Source organism: Crinia signifera, chromosome 3, assembly GCF_055691185.1.
Source record: "Crinia signifera chromosome 3, ASM5569118v1, whole genome shotgun sequence".
Taxonomy (NCBI): Eukaryota; Metazoa; Chordata; class Amphibia; order Anura; family Myobatrachidae; genus Crinia; species Crinia signifera.
Window position 1 is genome coordinate 203932466 of NC_139219.1, and position 17541 is coordinate 203950006.

Genomic DNA, 17541 nt, shown 5'->3' on the forward strand with positions numbered 1-17541 from the left:
GCTACAGGCATGCTGGTTTGCAAAGCATCTGCACTGTACGGAAAAGCTGAGCGGGCCTATTTTTTTATGCCATGATCTCATTTGAAAGGAACTCTGTTTTTAATTGTTGATTTTTATTTTCCAATGTGTTTGATTAGATTTTATTTATCCTCTGCCAGGTTTGTCTTCCTCCATCGTCTTTCAAGTATATGACCCCTTTTTTTGAGATCATGAATACTGTTGTCAAACTAGGGTGCTTGAGGGTGTGGTTTGCAGGGTCGTATACGCACATGGGCGATAGTATCCAGTGCCGCTGTCACAGCCCTGTTATAATAATGGACTAGGGAACATGGATCTTTACAGGTCCCCATTACTGCCGAGAGGTCCAAGTTAGCTGCCATGGCCTGAGGAGTCATACCCCTCCTTGGGTGATATCTGGTCAATTCCATGGGCAAAGAGCTATTTTGAGGGGTGGTCTGACCATGTGACTGGGCTTATCTTTAGGTCAGAGACTTCTAATCCAATCTGTAAGACAAGATCAAGAGTGTGACCACTTTTATATGTAGCGGAGGGGGTGACTTGTGTGAGCCCAAGAGCATTTATTGTGCACATGAGATCTTGGCCAAGGCATGAGAGCTCATCATCAACCCATGCATTGAAATCCCAGAGGATGAGCCATCTTTAGTGCTCTAGAACTAGCCCACCAACAATATCTGCAAACTCTTGTAGAAATGTCTTTCCATCTACAGGGGGGCGGTAGATGAGAAGTACTCTTAAACCTAATTGTGCAGAACTCCGGGCAGCAATGCACTCAAATGAGTGAGTAATTTCCATTGGGCAGACCCTAAGTTTTAGTGCTTTTTTAAAGCAGATGGCCACCCTGCCTCCGCTGCGGTCCAGTCTGGGATTGTGAGAATGACAGAGTAGTTTGTTGGAACTGCAGCTTCCAGGACGTTGGAATTCTTATTCCATATATATAACCTTCACCTGTACATTAGCTACACAGTCAATTCCAGAAATTGTGCCACCTTTCACGAAAAATTGTTAAAATTAACATATAAAAAAAAAACATGCAAAGAGATATATTTCAGGTATAAGGAAAGTGAAATCTTCAGATTTTTATTTTACCACTGTTTTATAACACAATAAATAAATAAAATCCCAGATATCCCTGGCAGGGAAAACAGCGCTGAGCCACTGTTATATGTAGCAAAGTTAGAAAAGACTTGGGGTGAGATTTAATAGGATGAGAGATTCAGAAAGTGAGAGATTTGGTAAGAAATCTCCAGGTTTTTATAAAGCGGCAATCATTTACACTGCAAAACCAGTTTGATTTTGAAGTGTAAATGATTGCCGCTTTAAAAAAACTGGAGATTTCTCACCAAATCTCTCATTTTCTGAATCTCTCATCCCATTAAATCTCACCCTTGATGTTTTCATGAAAAACATTTACAGTTCTTTTATATTCTTCGATGTACAGTAAGTACATAAGCTGTTGCATGTTAACTGCTCTATTCAATACAAACCAGAGGTTTTCAATTGGGTTTATTTCTGGAGACCTTAACTAAAGGTTGATTTTGTATTTTCTCCTAATGTTCCATCAATGTTTGGTTGATTTTGTGCGTAAGGAATTTACTAAGGTAAAAAAAAAAACGCAAAATCTACTGAAATAGTACATTGCACTTCAATAGAACTAGACTACAACTACTTCCAAACTTTTAATACTTTAACATAGAGGTATATTTCTAACCCATATCTACTAATAATTGATTTGCAAATCGATCAAAAATACATATTTTCAATATAGATAAGATGTAGTTTGATATAATCTTTTTCATGTGGAATTGTCTGAAACCTCAATATGATAGACAAATATGAAAGATAAGCATGCAGGGGCTCTCTGGCTGTATAAGTCATGGCTTTTAAAAGCAAAGTAATACTTTTTAAATAATTGTGGATATGCAAATTAGCCCTGAGAGGAAGATGTTTGTGGGTAATACCATTACAGGTGACTTGTTTTGGCCAATAGGAATGCTTTTGTCGACTTTGAGTTTATTTCCAGTTCCCTTTTCAGTCCATTTTTTGTTTTATTACTAAGTCTGAAGAGCACGTTTAGAATTTTAAATTGAAACCAATGCACTATCGAGGGAATGGAACTAAAAAACCGACCATTAGTAAATTAACTATTTGGAATCGAAACAGTAGTCAACTTTGTGGTGATGTTGGTACTGTTCTGGTTTATTTGAAATCACCCATAACTGACTTATAGCAATTATACCACAAAAGAGCCATTATAAACTTTGATTTTGTGTTCCCACTATCATTTTTATGTGAATTACAATGTGTGTGTTTGAGTCACTTTCTTTCTGAAATGCACACTTATTTCCAAGTTCCACCTGGCAGACAGATTTTGGCCTAAAATTTCCAGCTATAAAATGGAATTCAAGAGCCTCTGGATACCTAGCAGCAAAACAGCCCAAGGCATCAATGTTTCACCACCATTTATAACTATGTCAAGCAGTAAGGTACTGTTATTTGTGTATAGTCTTTTTTTTTTATCCAAGCCTTGTGTGTGTGTATACCTAAAGAGTTATACCTAAAATAGTTTTGTCTCATCTGACCACATCACATGATTATTTTTATGGTTACAATAGGATTGGTAATTCCAACTGATTACTTTTTATACAAACGTTGCTCTGTGCAAGTCCACAATCTTCTTTCAGCTACCAGATATTTGGTTTTAGCTATGTTGATGGATGACAGGATTTTACATCTGTCTAACCTCAAATTTATGTCCCAGAGAATCAGGAACTAGTCACAGCATGTATTTGAAATATTCATTGATATTCATTGAAGGTGTCAATAATAATTTATTGCTGATGTTTAATTTTATGACTGAATTTTAGTATCGTTGTTAATGCTATATAACAGCAAATACCAATAAGGATGCAGTGTCTCTTTCTGTTTCTGACTCCAGAATGATTCGATATTGTCATAATCTTCTTAGATTACTTTCCAATCAAGTATTGTATTATATTAAATAAATATACACAAACACAAGCCTTGTTCTTAAGAATGTGTCCTCATATATCTGCTACAGTCATTCCAAGCAGCTCACATTGGCAGGCTAGGTTCCATGAGACTCTGCTAGTGGTAGGAATCTTTTTTGCCAAAAATGCATCTTAGATGTAATGTGTTGTGGTCAGAATGCACACAAAGACGAAAATGCAAAATGCTGATTTGGGAGAGTAAAGTAGCAAATCTGAAATACAATTAGATTTTGAAGAACAAACTTTTGGAAAAGAGATAAGTATAATTACCGAGAGAAATAGAGATGGAAATCCAGCGATACAATCTGCAAACCTCACTTTTCCATCTTTATTCTACACAGCATATATATAGAATGTATTGTCTATTAATAGAACTAGGACAATGTTAATCTGATTTGTCTGCTCTGTGGTGTGAATCAAAATCTGTCAAGGTCTATTGTAAAATTCAAAAAATAAAGCGAATATATTAGCAAAAAAAACAAACATGATAATTCCTAGATGTTTATAGTGCCTGTAGTGTAAGGATTAATATAAACTACAAAATAATACAGTATCAGCACTTAAAGATGTGTACTTTTATAGAGCACGCTAATAGGGGCATAGGGGGTCGCATATAAATGCATGCTCTCACTACTCATTTACTACAATGGGGCTGCTATTTATATGGACACATCTTTATTATACTGTATGTAAAAAACACATTTAAATGCTTTCCTTAGGTCAAAAGTTTCTTATTGAGAAATTTAGAAAAAAATATAAAATCAATTAAATTGTTTTTATACAGGTTGAGTCTCCCTTATCCGAAATGCTCGGGACCACGAGCATTCCGGATAAGGGAATTTTCCGGTTTTTGGAATATTTTTTTTTAGGCATACTTACCTGCCCCTGGTGGGTCCCCGATGGTCCCTCGGCGTTCATGGAGTCCTCCGGCGTCCATGGCAGGCCTTCAGCATCCTCTCCGGCGTCTTCTCCAGCGGTCCCAGGAGTGCTTTGCGCGAGTTCCCCAGCACTCCTGGGACTGCTGGAGACGCCAGATAGGATGCTGAAGGCCTGCCATGGACGCCGGAGGACTTGGTAAGTATTAAAAGAGGGTTAGGGGGGGGGGACGAAAAAAATTTGTTTTGAATTATTCCGAAAAACCACGGTTTTTGGAATAATTTGGATACGGGATGCCCGGATACGGGATACCCGACCTGTATGTCGTCCTTAGGTTTAGTTAAATGGTGAGACAGGATTTACCTGTCTACAAATTATTCATATTACTTTCTTTCAAAGCTAAGAGAATGAGTACCACATCTTTATAAATCACCAGTCCAGCAATATTTATATATACAAAATATATATATATACAGTATATATAACTGTAGGGTGCAGACACAACCATCTGCATAACAGAGCACACTCCAGACTTCAAATAGTGTCCAAAAGAGAACAATTTTTAATACATCACTATTTAGTTAGTCAACATTTCGGACCAACACATAGTCCTTTGTCAAGACAGCTTACATGTTGTCCGTACAGCAGGGCAGTGGGCAGAATATATATATATATATATATATATATATATAGTCGGTGGGGTCGGCCCGGCACTCTCCCTGATAGGCAACTGCCTGGGTGCCTTCTGGAACTAAGGGATAGTCGATTTGAAAGAAGACAGCAGCGGCACTCAAGCGGGAACTTTTAAACAATGTATTTGTCACAGCAAAAATGGACCTACGTTTCGGGGATTACACGCCCCTTTGTCAAGGTGAAAAAATCATTATTAGTAATGATTTTTTCACCTTGACAAAGGGGCGTGTAATCCCCGAAACTTAGGTCCGTTTTTGCTGTGACAAATACATCGTTTAAAAGTTCCCGCTTGAGTGCCGCTGCTGTCTTCTTTCAAATTTACTATATATATATATATATATATATATATATATATATATATATATATATATATACACTTTTTGTGGGGTGATCCGGCTCTCCCTGTAATTAGTGTGGCTGCGCCGGGTGCCCGCTCCAGTAATCATACAGAAGGCAGGGGGGAGGAAAAGCAGCACTCCAGGCATCTTTGCAAAATAACACTCTCTGTATATAAGGAATAAATACTGTTGGATACATGCTGAATTGAGTGATATGTCGTCTGATCTGGCAGATTGGAACGATGAGGGAGTTAATTATTTTAAAGTTAGCAAAAATGCATTCATTATATGATGATTGCCGCTCTAGCTATTTACCATGATAGGATGGCCTGAGAGTGTTATTTTGTTAGTGTGTTTCCTCCCCCCTGCCTTCTATATATATATATATATATATATATATATATATATATATATATATATATATACACACACACACACACACATTATTTTTATATATTTATTTATATATAGCTACAATTATAAATGTGATTAGTGCTAATTCTGTATGACCCCCAAACATTTACAAAATATCACTCTAGGGAGCTTGAGTCCACATATATATATATATATATATATATATATATATATATATATCAGCATCAGTTCATAAAATAACAAATATAGCGCGTCACTCCACGACTTGAAGCAAAATTTCTTTATCAATACAGTACATTACAATACAGCCAGGGTCATGGGGTGGAAAAGTACAAGTACAAAGTTTTCAACCTCACGCCATCATCCTGAAGAAATGGCCTTAGTGGCCATGAAACGTTGATGACCCTGGCTGTATTATAATGTACTGCACTTTATATTGATAAAGAACTCTTGCTTCAAGCCTTGGAGTGCCGCTATATTTGTTCTTTTATGAACTAACACTGATATCAATTTGATTAAAGGCACCCCAGGGAGTTGTGCTTTCATCCAGAGTGCCAAACTATATAAAGTTTTATATATATATATATATATATATATATATATATGTGTATATATAATATACTGTACTAAAGTATGTACCTGGAACCCTATTGCAGTTCTCACACATGGACATACACATGAGCTACCCGGGCCGGGGTTCCAGCAGTGTGCTGAAAAGTGGGTGGCATAGTGAAGGTTGAGTAGGCAGCAGCAGTATTAGAACCAGTTACTGTCAGTGACTCACTGATTTATTCATCAGGCTTGATGGATAGAGGTTGGTGAAATATATGTAGCTGCATTCACAGGATAATGTGTGTAACCTTTATGGTCAACAGAGTAGAGCAGCAAAGACAGTCCTTCTGTCGACTGAAATGCTTATGGAAGTTCAAGCCATGCACAAAAGAGCTACTCAGAGTGACTCAGAACTTTCTGCCTGTTTTTTTTTTTTAAACTTGGTTGATGCCTTGGATTCTGACCTCTACAATTGGCCTGATTATTTTTTATAATTTAGCTTCAATTTACTGACACATGGGTCATGACATATGGACATGCTTGTAATTATCTGATTCCGGAAGCTACTGTAACATAGTAACATAGTAATTAAGGTTGAAAAAAGACGTTAGTTCATTGAGTTCAACCTATTTGACTTGTAACAACTGACTTGAGTAAGTCATATCTAGGATTCCCTTAGTGTCCAAAATGTATCCACTTTTGATTTGAATTAATTAACAGTAGTTGCTGTAATAACCCCCACCGGCAATGAGTTCCACAATTTTACTGCTCTAATGATCTTCTTAATTCAGTACGGAATTTATTTTCCAATAAAACCTTCACTATTTAAACACCACAATTTCCTTTCCTTTAAAATATGCTACCAACAAGCTTAACTACTTTGTCAACGTGACTGATATGAAGCACCTCATATCTGGGTTTCCCCTTTGCATTTCTTTCCTGATGTTTACCCATTTTTAATCCACTATAAGTGCTGCAACAAGACTGAGCCTCCTCTCCACATCTGTCCAAAAAAGTATAAGAGCTGGCATGCATGATTATGCTTAATCTGCAACTTTATTTATGGCAGGATGGATGTGGACCCGGTTCGGGAGTCTGTGGAAGCTTCCAGGCACAGCTTAACAGAAACACTTCCTTCCAGACTGCCATCAATGGAACCATTTTATCAGCCTCCCTCACAGCTGTACCTGTACTTTCCCTGGTCCAGGCAGGTAAGCATGACTCCATTACTGATTACTAGTTCTATCAGGGTCCACTGTATAGGGTGGAGGGCTCTCAGAGTGTTGCTATTACTAACAGCTTTTCTGTGTAAATTGTACCCAGAAATGTCATTTGTAGTTACTGTTTTTACATGACTGTAGTATCTATTGTATTATTGTACCTTCGCTATATTATCTATATCTTATCGCTATATGTGATAACTATCACACCCCAACCTGGTCATTATACCGGGACTGTTGTTTTATCAGCCATGCATATGGGCCCACCTACTAATTAATAACACCAGAGACTGAAACCATTCTTCGGTCTCAATAAGACTGAACTCCATACCTTCATACTACCAATACCTCAGAACCATCACTGATTTTTATTACTGTAATATGTTTCATATTATTTTATATATATTTATTTGAGCTCAAATTTGATCGCATGCGATTTTTTTACAGAAATGCATCCAAATGCATTGAAATTTGTATCAAACATGTTCAATGGCCCCCAAATGTCATTTTTCAGGCTGTACCACCCCCACTATCAACACGAACCCGAAGCGTGGCGAGCGCAGCGAGCCCACGAGGGGCGGCGGTACGCGTCCTACAACCTTTTCATACCCCCACTATCCACGTCGGCGTGGAGTTGAGAATAGAAAGTGTGGTGAGCACAGCGAGCCACCGAGCCCGAAGCGTGGCGAGCGGACACGGATACCTTCACAGGTATATGCGTCCCCTCGCGGGCTTCACAGGTGTCCGCGTCCCCTCGCTGCGCTCGCCACACTTTCTATTCTCAACTCCACGCCGACGTGGATAGTGGGGGTATGAAATGGTCATAGGACACGTACCGCCGCCCCTCGCGGGCTCGCTGCGCTCGCCACGCTTCGGGTTCGCGTTGATAGTGGGCGTGGTACAGCCTGAAAAATGACATTTGGGGGCCATTGAACATGTTTGATACAAATTTCAATGCATTTGGATGCATTTCTGTTAAAAATCGCATGTGATCGCATGCGATCAAATCGCATGCGATGCGATCGCATGCTATTTTAAAAATGCATAAAAACGGCAAAAATCGCATGCGATGGCATGCGATGGGAGCCGTGAAAGTCCACAAGTACCTAAATATAATTTATGAAATGTATGTGCACATCTTATAGTTTCAGTGAAACCCAGTGCTGCTCTTTTACTTTTTATCTGTACCTTTGCTATTAAGTCTTTACTTATAAAGTAACGAGCAAAAGTTACAGATGTGTCATTGCTCACCTTACATATTAACCCATGCCATGTGCACATGCATTGTGTATTTATTTACACCTACCGTGTTTCCCCGATAATAAGTCCTACCCTTATTTCTACACAATGGTCCAAAATAAGCCCTACCCCAAAAATAAGCCCTAGCTAAATTCCCATTTTGCCCAGTCCCTGCGCTAAACTACAATGCTTCCAGCTCGCAACCCCCCCCCCCCCCCCCCCATCCCCACGTGAAATGGATGCTGCTATTAAAGATTTAGCCCTGGCCCCTAGCAGCACTGGTACTGCTGACGCTTCTGCTGGCATCAGCGATCCCAGGGATACATTGCGCATGTGATGTCACTGCGCACCTCAAGGACTGAGCAGCGTCTGTACACAGGCGGAAGCGGAGTGACTGAGTGGCGGTAGCGGGAATGCTGAGTGACTGAAAAACGTGAAAGGAAAGCATCAGTTGTGCTTAAAGTGTAAGGTGATTGAGGGGTATGTTGGGGAATAAAGCAGGACTGAGGGACATGATGTGGATAAAAGCAGGAATGAGGGGCATGATGTGGATAAAAGCAGGGCTGAGGGAGCATAACGGTCATCATTGTTAATTAAAATAAGTCCTACCCCAAAAATAAGCCCCATGGTGTTCCTTGGACCGAAAAAAAATAAGGCAGTGTCTTATTATCGGGGAAACACGGTATGTCCAAAATATTTGCAGGAGCATGCATACCTATATGTCACCACTGAGCACTTAAGCTCACCAGTGGATACAATTGTGGCAAACCAGCCATGAATACTTGACGGCATGGGTAAGATGAACTGTGCTTCCTTTTTCAAGGTGGAGACAGCAATAGGTAAAAATTATATAGTACTGTATGCCCAAATTCCCTACAAAAAAAACGAATCCCACGTATTTAGGCCTGATTCAGTACATGTTGTTAAAGTGTGGAAATCGGTAAACGACATGCACAAACACCACACAGCGCATGCATTATGCCTCAAACTTTGGTCACATTTTGGAATGATTGACTGCAGTCTAAATCATGTCAGGACCATATTTAGGGTGGTAAGTCGCAGCTGCATGGCATCTCATGCAAACCAAAACATGGTGGCCCAATGCCTGCCTTGGCAGCCAGGCTGCACTTCTAGGCTACCATAGTTATGCAAGTGCTTCGCAGCTCTGTAAAGCGATGCCATTTTTGCAATACAATTGATTTTTTTTACACAATTTTGCAATCACATCACGGGAAGGGATCCGGCAAGCTGGACGGCCTTGAACTGTGCTGGGCAGCCCCCTGTATACTGAATAAAACAGTTTTGGAATTAAACGCAAAAAATGCATCTGAAGCTGAATTTGGCCCTTAGGTGGACGCAAAGTCTATATCAATGGCTTTTGTACTTACAACTCTTTGTGCTACGAGAGCTGGGACATGTAAATGTGGCCAAAGTACAGAATGGTGTGTTAATGGTAAATGTGGCAACTTAGAAGGCAACTGTTTGGAGGAACATGACTCACAGGTACTAAATTCCTAGTGAAAGTTTTGAGTTGATGATGATTGTGTCCTTGAGCAGGGGCCTCCTGGCTCCAAGCCCTAAAGGTACACCTGATCATTCACATTGGGATCCAAGTGTGATTGCTGCTCTTCCAATGGAGCTTTTCAGCACACCCTGTGCTTCTGCACAGCTAATCAGCTCTGTCCCAGGAGCTCTGCTAAAACCTGCAATAGGGGAACGGATGGCTTCTGACTAATAACACTCAGCCAGTGCTGCAGAAAACAACAGCGCACCCACAGCTTGTGCTGGACTGTGATATGAGTCCTACTGGTGAATGCTGAGTATTGCTGCAGACGGATGAATCTTGTGTCCAACCCTGTTCCACCTGCCATGTCACACCTTTTTAAAGGGGATGAGGGCACCAAATTTCAACTTTCCTCAGGGCAACAGGGATAATCTTATACCTCTGTCCTTCAGACATGTCTGATTCACAATATGAACCTATGCTATACCCAATTATGCAAATAGTGTAATTGCTTTGGTTGGGATATACAGTAATAGCAGGGTTCTGACCACTTTTTAAAAAAATATAGGGGTTAATCCAATACAATACAATACGTGATGTTCCATTGCTATGGTGTTTATACAAAAATTTCCGGTGCCCTATAAAGCAGTGAACACTTTTGTAGGAATTGTGGAGAATAAGTGGCAGACACGCAAAAGAGTGTCTGTCCCTTTAAGAAGCGCGAACCTGCTCAGTAATTAAATGACCAATTTTCAAGTAAAAAATATACACTTTATTAAAATAACACAGAAAATAATTAATAATTCCCCCCCTCCATTAATCCATGTGCACAGTATCAACAGACAAACAAGACAGACAACGAAAAACATGTAATAAAAGCTGGATTAGCTGAGAATGCCGTTTACTGCAGTCACTTGTATTGTGGCAATGAATGAGGCAAGTGAATGAGGCTTTTGTACAAATTAGCTAGAGGCTTATAAGGTGCTTTGTATAGTTACCAGTCCTGTACACTTGATTTGCGCTGTTTTAGAAGGAAGGTGGAACTCAGGTCAGTCTCTCCATAAATTACCAGAGATGTGCTCCGGAGTTGGCTGCGATGGGGACCTCTCCTGCTGGACCAGCCAGCTGGATAAATATTTGTAATCCACGTGTGTTGCGCTTCTGCGAAAGTAGTGCAGGACCAGCGGTAATAAGGGCTCAAAAACGCGTTTCTCCGCCTGTCACTGGAATCGGCGGCTTCCTCAGTCTGGCAACTTTTGTAGGAATCTTGTCCACCATAAAGTATACCTGCTGCTACGATGACTCACACCTTTCACTCCAAAGGATGTTACCTAATTTTGGAAAAGGATGGCTGCTAACATGTTTATTAGTGTAGACTTTTATACAGTTTATATTTCTGTGTTTGAATTATTACAGGGTCCAACTTTAGTACTTTTTATTAACACTCTTCTGCCATTTGCACTAATGTTTATGCATATGGTACTGTGTTTTTGAGTATAGTTTGTGCTCACAGCGATGTTACACCTCCTGTGATATTAAAGGCATATTTGCTTCTGTTAATTTTTGAGGGTGGGGGCACATTTGCTACCTATGCAAACTTGATCACAACTAGTATTTGCAGTCTCTGCAAATTTTGGAACATGCTTATTTTTTACAGGAGTTATTTAGTGTTTGTGCTTTTTCACAACTGAATATTGTTCTGCATGTCTGAGCTGTGTGTACCCATAGATGGCAGTTAATAGATCAGTCTTACTATTCATAAATAACTCTTATAGGCCCCATACATCAGAAATCACAATTAATGGATTTCCAGATCCAGTGATTTTTTTTTGCCAGATAAATGGTTTCTACAATCTATCTGACTTGCCCACACATTACAGGTTTATTTCAGTGATCGGCAGATTTTTCCCATCTAAAGATTGCATCTTCATATCTGGAAAGTGCCCATACATCACCTCAATCGATTGTCATTTCAGATGTTACTTCTTTTCATAATTTAAATAGAAGAAGAAGACGAAACGGGAATGCCCGCACATAAACAAATAACCGCAGATAATACCAGATTATTAAACATGTTTAAAAATCTGATTCAGCAATCGTTTGTGACAATCATCTCCAGATCTGAGGATTGTCACAATTAATTGCTGATGTATGGGGCGCATAACTCCTAATTTATTTAAAGCCCAATGTTTATTCCATGGCAAAATGCTTTTGAAAATATTTTACAATAATACTATCATTTTATCGTATGAAAACAAATGATCCTAGTCACATTTCTATGATGCAAGTAAAATCAGTTGCTAATTTAATTCTCATATCGCAGAATGTCAAAATAACCTGTCAGTTCTTTCATCACCTTAACATTTCTACCACTTAATCATCAAAGACATGAACTTATAGTTAAATTACCATATTATAAGATAGCTATGATATATTATACATTTTTATAAGTGATTGGCAAATTTACACTGAAACTTACATGTTTTAATTTAATGTTTTGTAAGATTGATTTCATTTTGTTATGTCCAATCAAACACATCCAAATCAGTTTATAAGGAAAAATACTTTAAGTGTTTCTGTGCATACTGTACTTTATATAAGATCCATTCTTTGTTACTCTCTTACAACCAATAATTAGTAGAACATTATCAGAAATGTAATTACTGTGGCTATGGAAATAAAATAATTTCTTTCTCAATAATTAATATCAGTGTCAGAGAGGGCAAGAGAGAACATTAGCCACCCATCCCCCGTAATACAAAGTATAAGAGTGTCTTTGTCCTTCTCCATGTGATAGGATGGCAAATGAATGAGCAATCTGTCCACTGTGCACTGATACAGATCAGGTGGTTTGTTTACTGTATTTCATCTTACAAGGTGAACTTCAAAATGGTGCTACATAAAAGACAAATACTGTCTGTGTGTGGGGGAAAATATTATAATTTATTCTATGTCTCAGTCTGGGCATATTATTCAATGAAAGCTGCTTGTAAAGGGGCAGAAATATTAAATGAATATACTGTACACAAAAAATACTTGTATGAGCCAAGCAGAAGGCTCTAGAACATGTACAGTACAAGATCAATATTCTAAGCTAAGTGACCACAGTTGTGATAGTTAAATACTTGCTCTGCTTGATAACTACAGAGAGATGGAATTTTCCTTTGGCTAAAATACACAGGTGCACAAGTCCATCTGACACTAGCCATAAAAATACTCACCAAAAACTAGTTATGAGAAGATTTAGGATTCCAAAAATTTTATTAGGATAATTATTTTTTGTATATGCACAGAAGTTACTCATTTTATCTTGTAAAATTAATATTTGAAAAACATTTTTGTATGCAATTGCGAAGCGTGTTTGACACAAAAAAGTTGCAGCTTTGCCTTTCCTAAAACATTATTACAGATCTGTAAAATCCACACATATTTTTGTAGATCATACTCCAATAAAGACAATTTAGAGTACAATTTAGTAGGAAAATTGATTAGTTAATTGGACGCATAGTTAGCTTATGCTGATTAAAATAATATGCAGAATTCCTTTATTTTGTGCCTAATTTGCAACTGAATCTGCATACAAAATGTTATGTTGCAGTGTTTTCCAGCCTAACACTGTAACTTGTCAAAATAGATGTTAAAATTGGCAAGCAAACATTTTTATTCATCATAATGACATGTAATGTTTACATTTTATAGGAAATATACTCTTTATATACAAAACATTTTTTTTAAATGTATATAACAAATTTGAGCAACGCTTGCATTTTTAGTGGATATTGGCCCTTACTCAGATCTGATCACAGTACAAATTTGTTCTCACAATGGACAAAACCATGTGCACTGCAGGTGGGGCAGATGTAACATGTGCAGAGAGAGTTACATTTTGGTGGGGTGTGTTGAAACTGAAATCTAAATTGCAGTGTAAAAAAATAATGCAGCCAGTATTTACCCTGCACAGAAACAAAATAAAACACAAATCTAACTCTCTCTGCACATGTTACATAATGACCCACCTGCAGTGCACATGGTTTTGCCCATTTTGAGAACAAATTTGTCCTGCGATCAGATCTGAATAAGGGCCATTGTGTAAATCTCGCACATAGATGTTGGAACTCAAAGGGTTAATCTGGTATGCAAATACATATCACAAATACACACAGAAAATAGGCATGCTCCATTCACTGTATGTGTCTGTAAAGGCATCCAATTCGCACAGCGATTCAAATAGGATGCAGGAAAACATGCCAAAAATACATGTACTTGTACATATACTGTACATGAGCTATTTCGGGAGATCACAGTATATTTTTGGTTTGTAAGGTTAGAAATAATTTTCAAAATGTTCATTTGTCACAAATGTGCTGTAATTGTGCACGTGTAAGTGATTTTAAACTTTGTCATATACGACTCACCCAAAAAAACAGCTCTAATTCAGCTCTAATTCAGACTCCATTACATCAACCATGTTGTATGTTTACCATAAGCAAAACATCTGGATCAGACTTTTTAATACCCGCTATTATTCATGGCCGAAAGCATCTGACTTTTAATGAATGCTATAACATTTCCTTAATTTGCAAAATGTCTGACTTTTGCTGAAAAATTGGAAATTTCGCAAAATCGGACCAAAAGCTGTTCCCATTAAATACTGGCCAATGAGTCAATTGACAGACCGCATTGCTATTTTATCTAAGATTGTAGTGTGTTAATATCCTGCTCTGTGTTAATAATTTTACTTGACTTTGTGAAAAAAACATATCTGTTTACCTTATATTTTTTAATGCTAGTAAAAAGGTATTAATAGTAGGTCTAAAAAAGGCATGGCCCAATATTGATCCCTGTGATACAGTATACCACTAAAAATGTATTCCTTTCTTAATATGTTAAATTTACAACTGCACATTGTTTTCTGTCCTTCAACTGGTTCTCTTCCAATGTACTGTATGTACATTTCCCTCTAGAACTTGTACTGTTGTCTTGTGCATGTAGGACTAAAGCTTCTGCAAAATCAAAAACATATCAAAAATTGCACTGTTAAGATCCAGTTTTAATATAGCACAATTATAAAAACTAAAATGATATACTGTACATTAAAATGGTTGCATTGTACTAAGTATCTTCCACAAAATGTTTTATAATTATAAAATTCAGAATCCTGAAAATGTTTTATCCATGGCAAAAGCCAGGTTCAAAAGTGTATAATGTCTCAATGATAATTTTGTACCATCTATTTATGGTGGTTGCAAATCTTGTTTCCACCAGGCTTGTGGCATTGATTGAGTCATGAGGGACTCAGTAAATAAGAAAGAGTGGTCCATCAATTAATTATTGTTTCTTTGTCTAAATGTTGCTAAGTATAGAACATATTTGGAGAAAATATGTATAGACATTTTTAATATACTGTATGTCCATTGCTTAATATTTGCATTATAAAATAATGCCACTTAAGCTGTGTTCGATATCAGTGCATGATCTTTTATGACTTCAGTTACTGGGCAGCAGCTTCATTTGCATATGCAGGGCATTACTTACTGTAGCATCCATTGCAGCCACCCCTATCAAACCCCCAAACATATACATATGCACACATACACATTTCTCTATTAAGTTAGATATCTTCCACTGTATCCAGCCATTACTATCACTAGTTCTTTCTTTATTCCCTATGCCCATGACTTTTTTTTCTAACTGCAAATAGTTAATATAAGCCACTAGCTATAGCTCCTCTCAAAGTTCTCTCTACCCAACCAATTGTCCTGCCTACAATCCCCAGTTTCATTGTTCCCTACTATTTTACTTATTTTAAAGTCTCCTCCCTCCTGGAAGGCAGAGTGATGCTTATATGAGAACAAAGAAAGACAACTTATGTGCTCATTCTCATCACTGGCCAACCTGTGGCTACAAATCCCAGCATGCCTTGCCACAGTTTTAACACTCCCTTATAGCAAAACTGTGGCAAGGCATGATGGGATTTGTAGTTTGACAACATCTGGAGAGCCATAGGTTGGCCAGGCTTGCTGTAGAGTATCCATTGTATCAGTGTAATACCAGAAGTTATCTAGGTGGAATAGCTGTTTAATATGTTGTGTGAACAAATTCTTGCTTAGTAAAAACCCCTCTAATCTTGACCTAGTGCTGAATATTCTTTCAAAAGTTTTTTAGAGCACGGTATAGTGTATTAAAAGTTAGAGCTAATATTGCAATTTACTTTTATATTAAATGTCGTCATTTATCAGTAATAACAATATTGATCGCTTTTGTTGAAGTATATCTTTACTACAATTTCACATTACATAAAAAGTTTCAGTAACAAAGTTTGCAGACATATTACAGTAATAATCAGAAATTTTGAAAAAATCAGTTTATAGTTTTGTTCTAAAATTGAAAATCTTCTTGAATTCTCCATCTGCTAATGTTTTCAGTACCATTTTAATACATGAGACATCTCACAAATTAAAAATAAAATATGTGCCTTCATGCCAAAAATTAAAATGAAGTGTTCTGAAATGATGAAAACAGATCTTAGATAGTTATCATAATACAAAATGAAATTGTGTAACCCTTCTCATGATAGGCTATTTTGATTGCTGTGTGTACATTTATAATTGAATACTAATTACTGTATCAATATTTCATCACAACTTTCAACTACTAAGTAATTAAAAACAATTAGACAAAATTGAGCCAATCTCTAATAAGACCAGGTCACACCATGAGCAAAACAATCCATGCACATATTAGTGATAATCAAACCTTTAGGGGGCTATTCAATCCCCGCCACTATTTACGATGAAGGAAATAGCGGCAGGTGTCTATTCAATGCTGTCTTGACCTACAACATTTGAAGAGGCAGATCAACAGAATGGGACCGACTTTAAAAGCTGTCAGACCCGTTTTGTCATGAACTGTCGCGATCACAGCTGAATCTCAACAATCCACGCCCATTTGCTCGGACATGCCCCTTTTCACCAATTGGCAGGCGGGACATTGAATCCCGCCTGTCGATATGCAATCAAACAAAAAGAAAACGGCCAGTGTCACGGCTGTCGGTATGGATCAACAATCTTCACCCGGGATTGAATTTCCCCCTTAGTGAAATAATTTTGCACTGTACAATCACTGCTAAAAAGCAAGGGCTGCAAATACATTTTTTAGCATGCAGACTGGACGTTTTTATTTTTACAGTGCAAATTTACAGTTCAGTTTAGACACTCTCTCTCAAATCTAAATCTGACTGCATATTTTTCAGAACATCTGCAATACAAAATGGGGTGTCCATATGCAAAGTTATGCTGGCCACACATCAGACCAACTTTCTTCCAACCATCCAACTAGTTAATTGGATGGAATAAAAATCTGGTACTGGATGGGAGCAAATGTAATATTTACTTCAGATATTTGCTCCCAAAATCTGGAAAAGGACAAAAACTGACTCTCAGACACGGTACTGTAGTTGAACCTGTTTGATTAAAACAATTTGACTGAATGTTTTTGTCAATTTTCCTGGGTTTGTGAGCACATTTCTGATTGTCCTTTGCTCCCATACACTACCAGATTTTTATTCCATCCAAGCAACTAGTTGGATGGTTGGAGGAAAGTTGGTCTGATGTGTGGCCAGCATTACTTGCATTTTTCTTTGGTCCCAAATCAGGTCTATTAACTAACGTGTGTATTTTTAGAACTGGAGATTTTGCCTAGTGCTAAAATACAAA

The 17541-nt window shown here is 37.8% G+C and overlaps 1 protein-coding gene across 2 annotated transcripts in view; it reads left to right on the forward strand.

Moving 5' to 3' along the window:
- KHDRBS2 (KH RNA binding domain containing, signal transduction associated 2) overlaps window positions 1–17541 on the forward strand; it is a 361420-nt gene that overhangs the window by 325422 nt on the left and 18457 nt on the right. For both annotated transcript variants that reach the window (XR_014471754.1, XR_014471753.1), the window contains exon 14: window positions 6933–7074. The gene's annotated coding sequence lies outside the window, so the exon portion shown is untranslated. The remainder of the gene's footprint in view (window positions 1–6932; window positions 7075–17541) is intronic.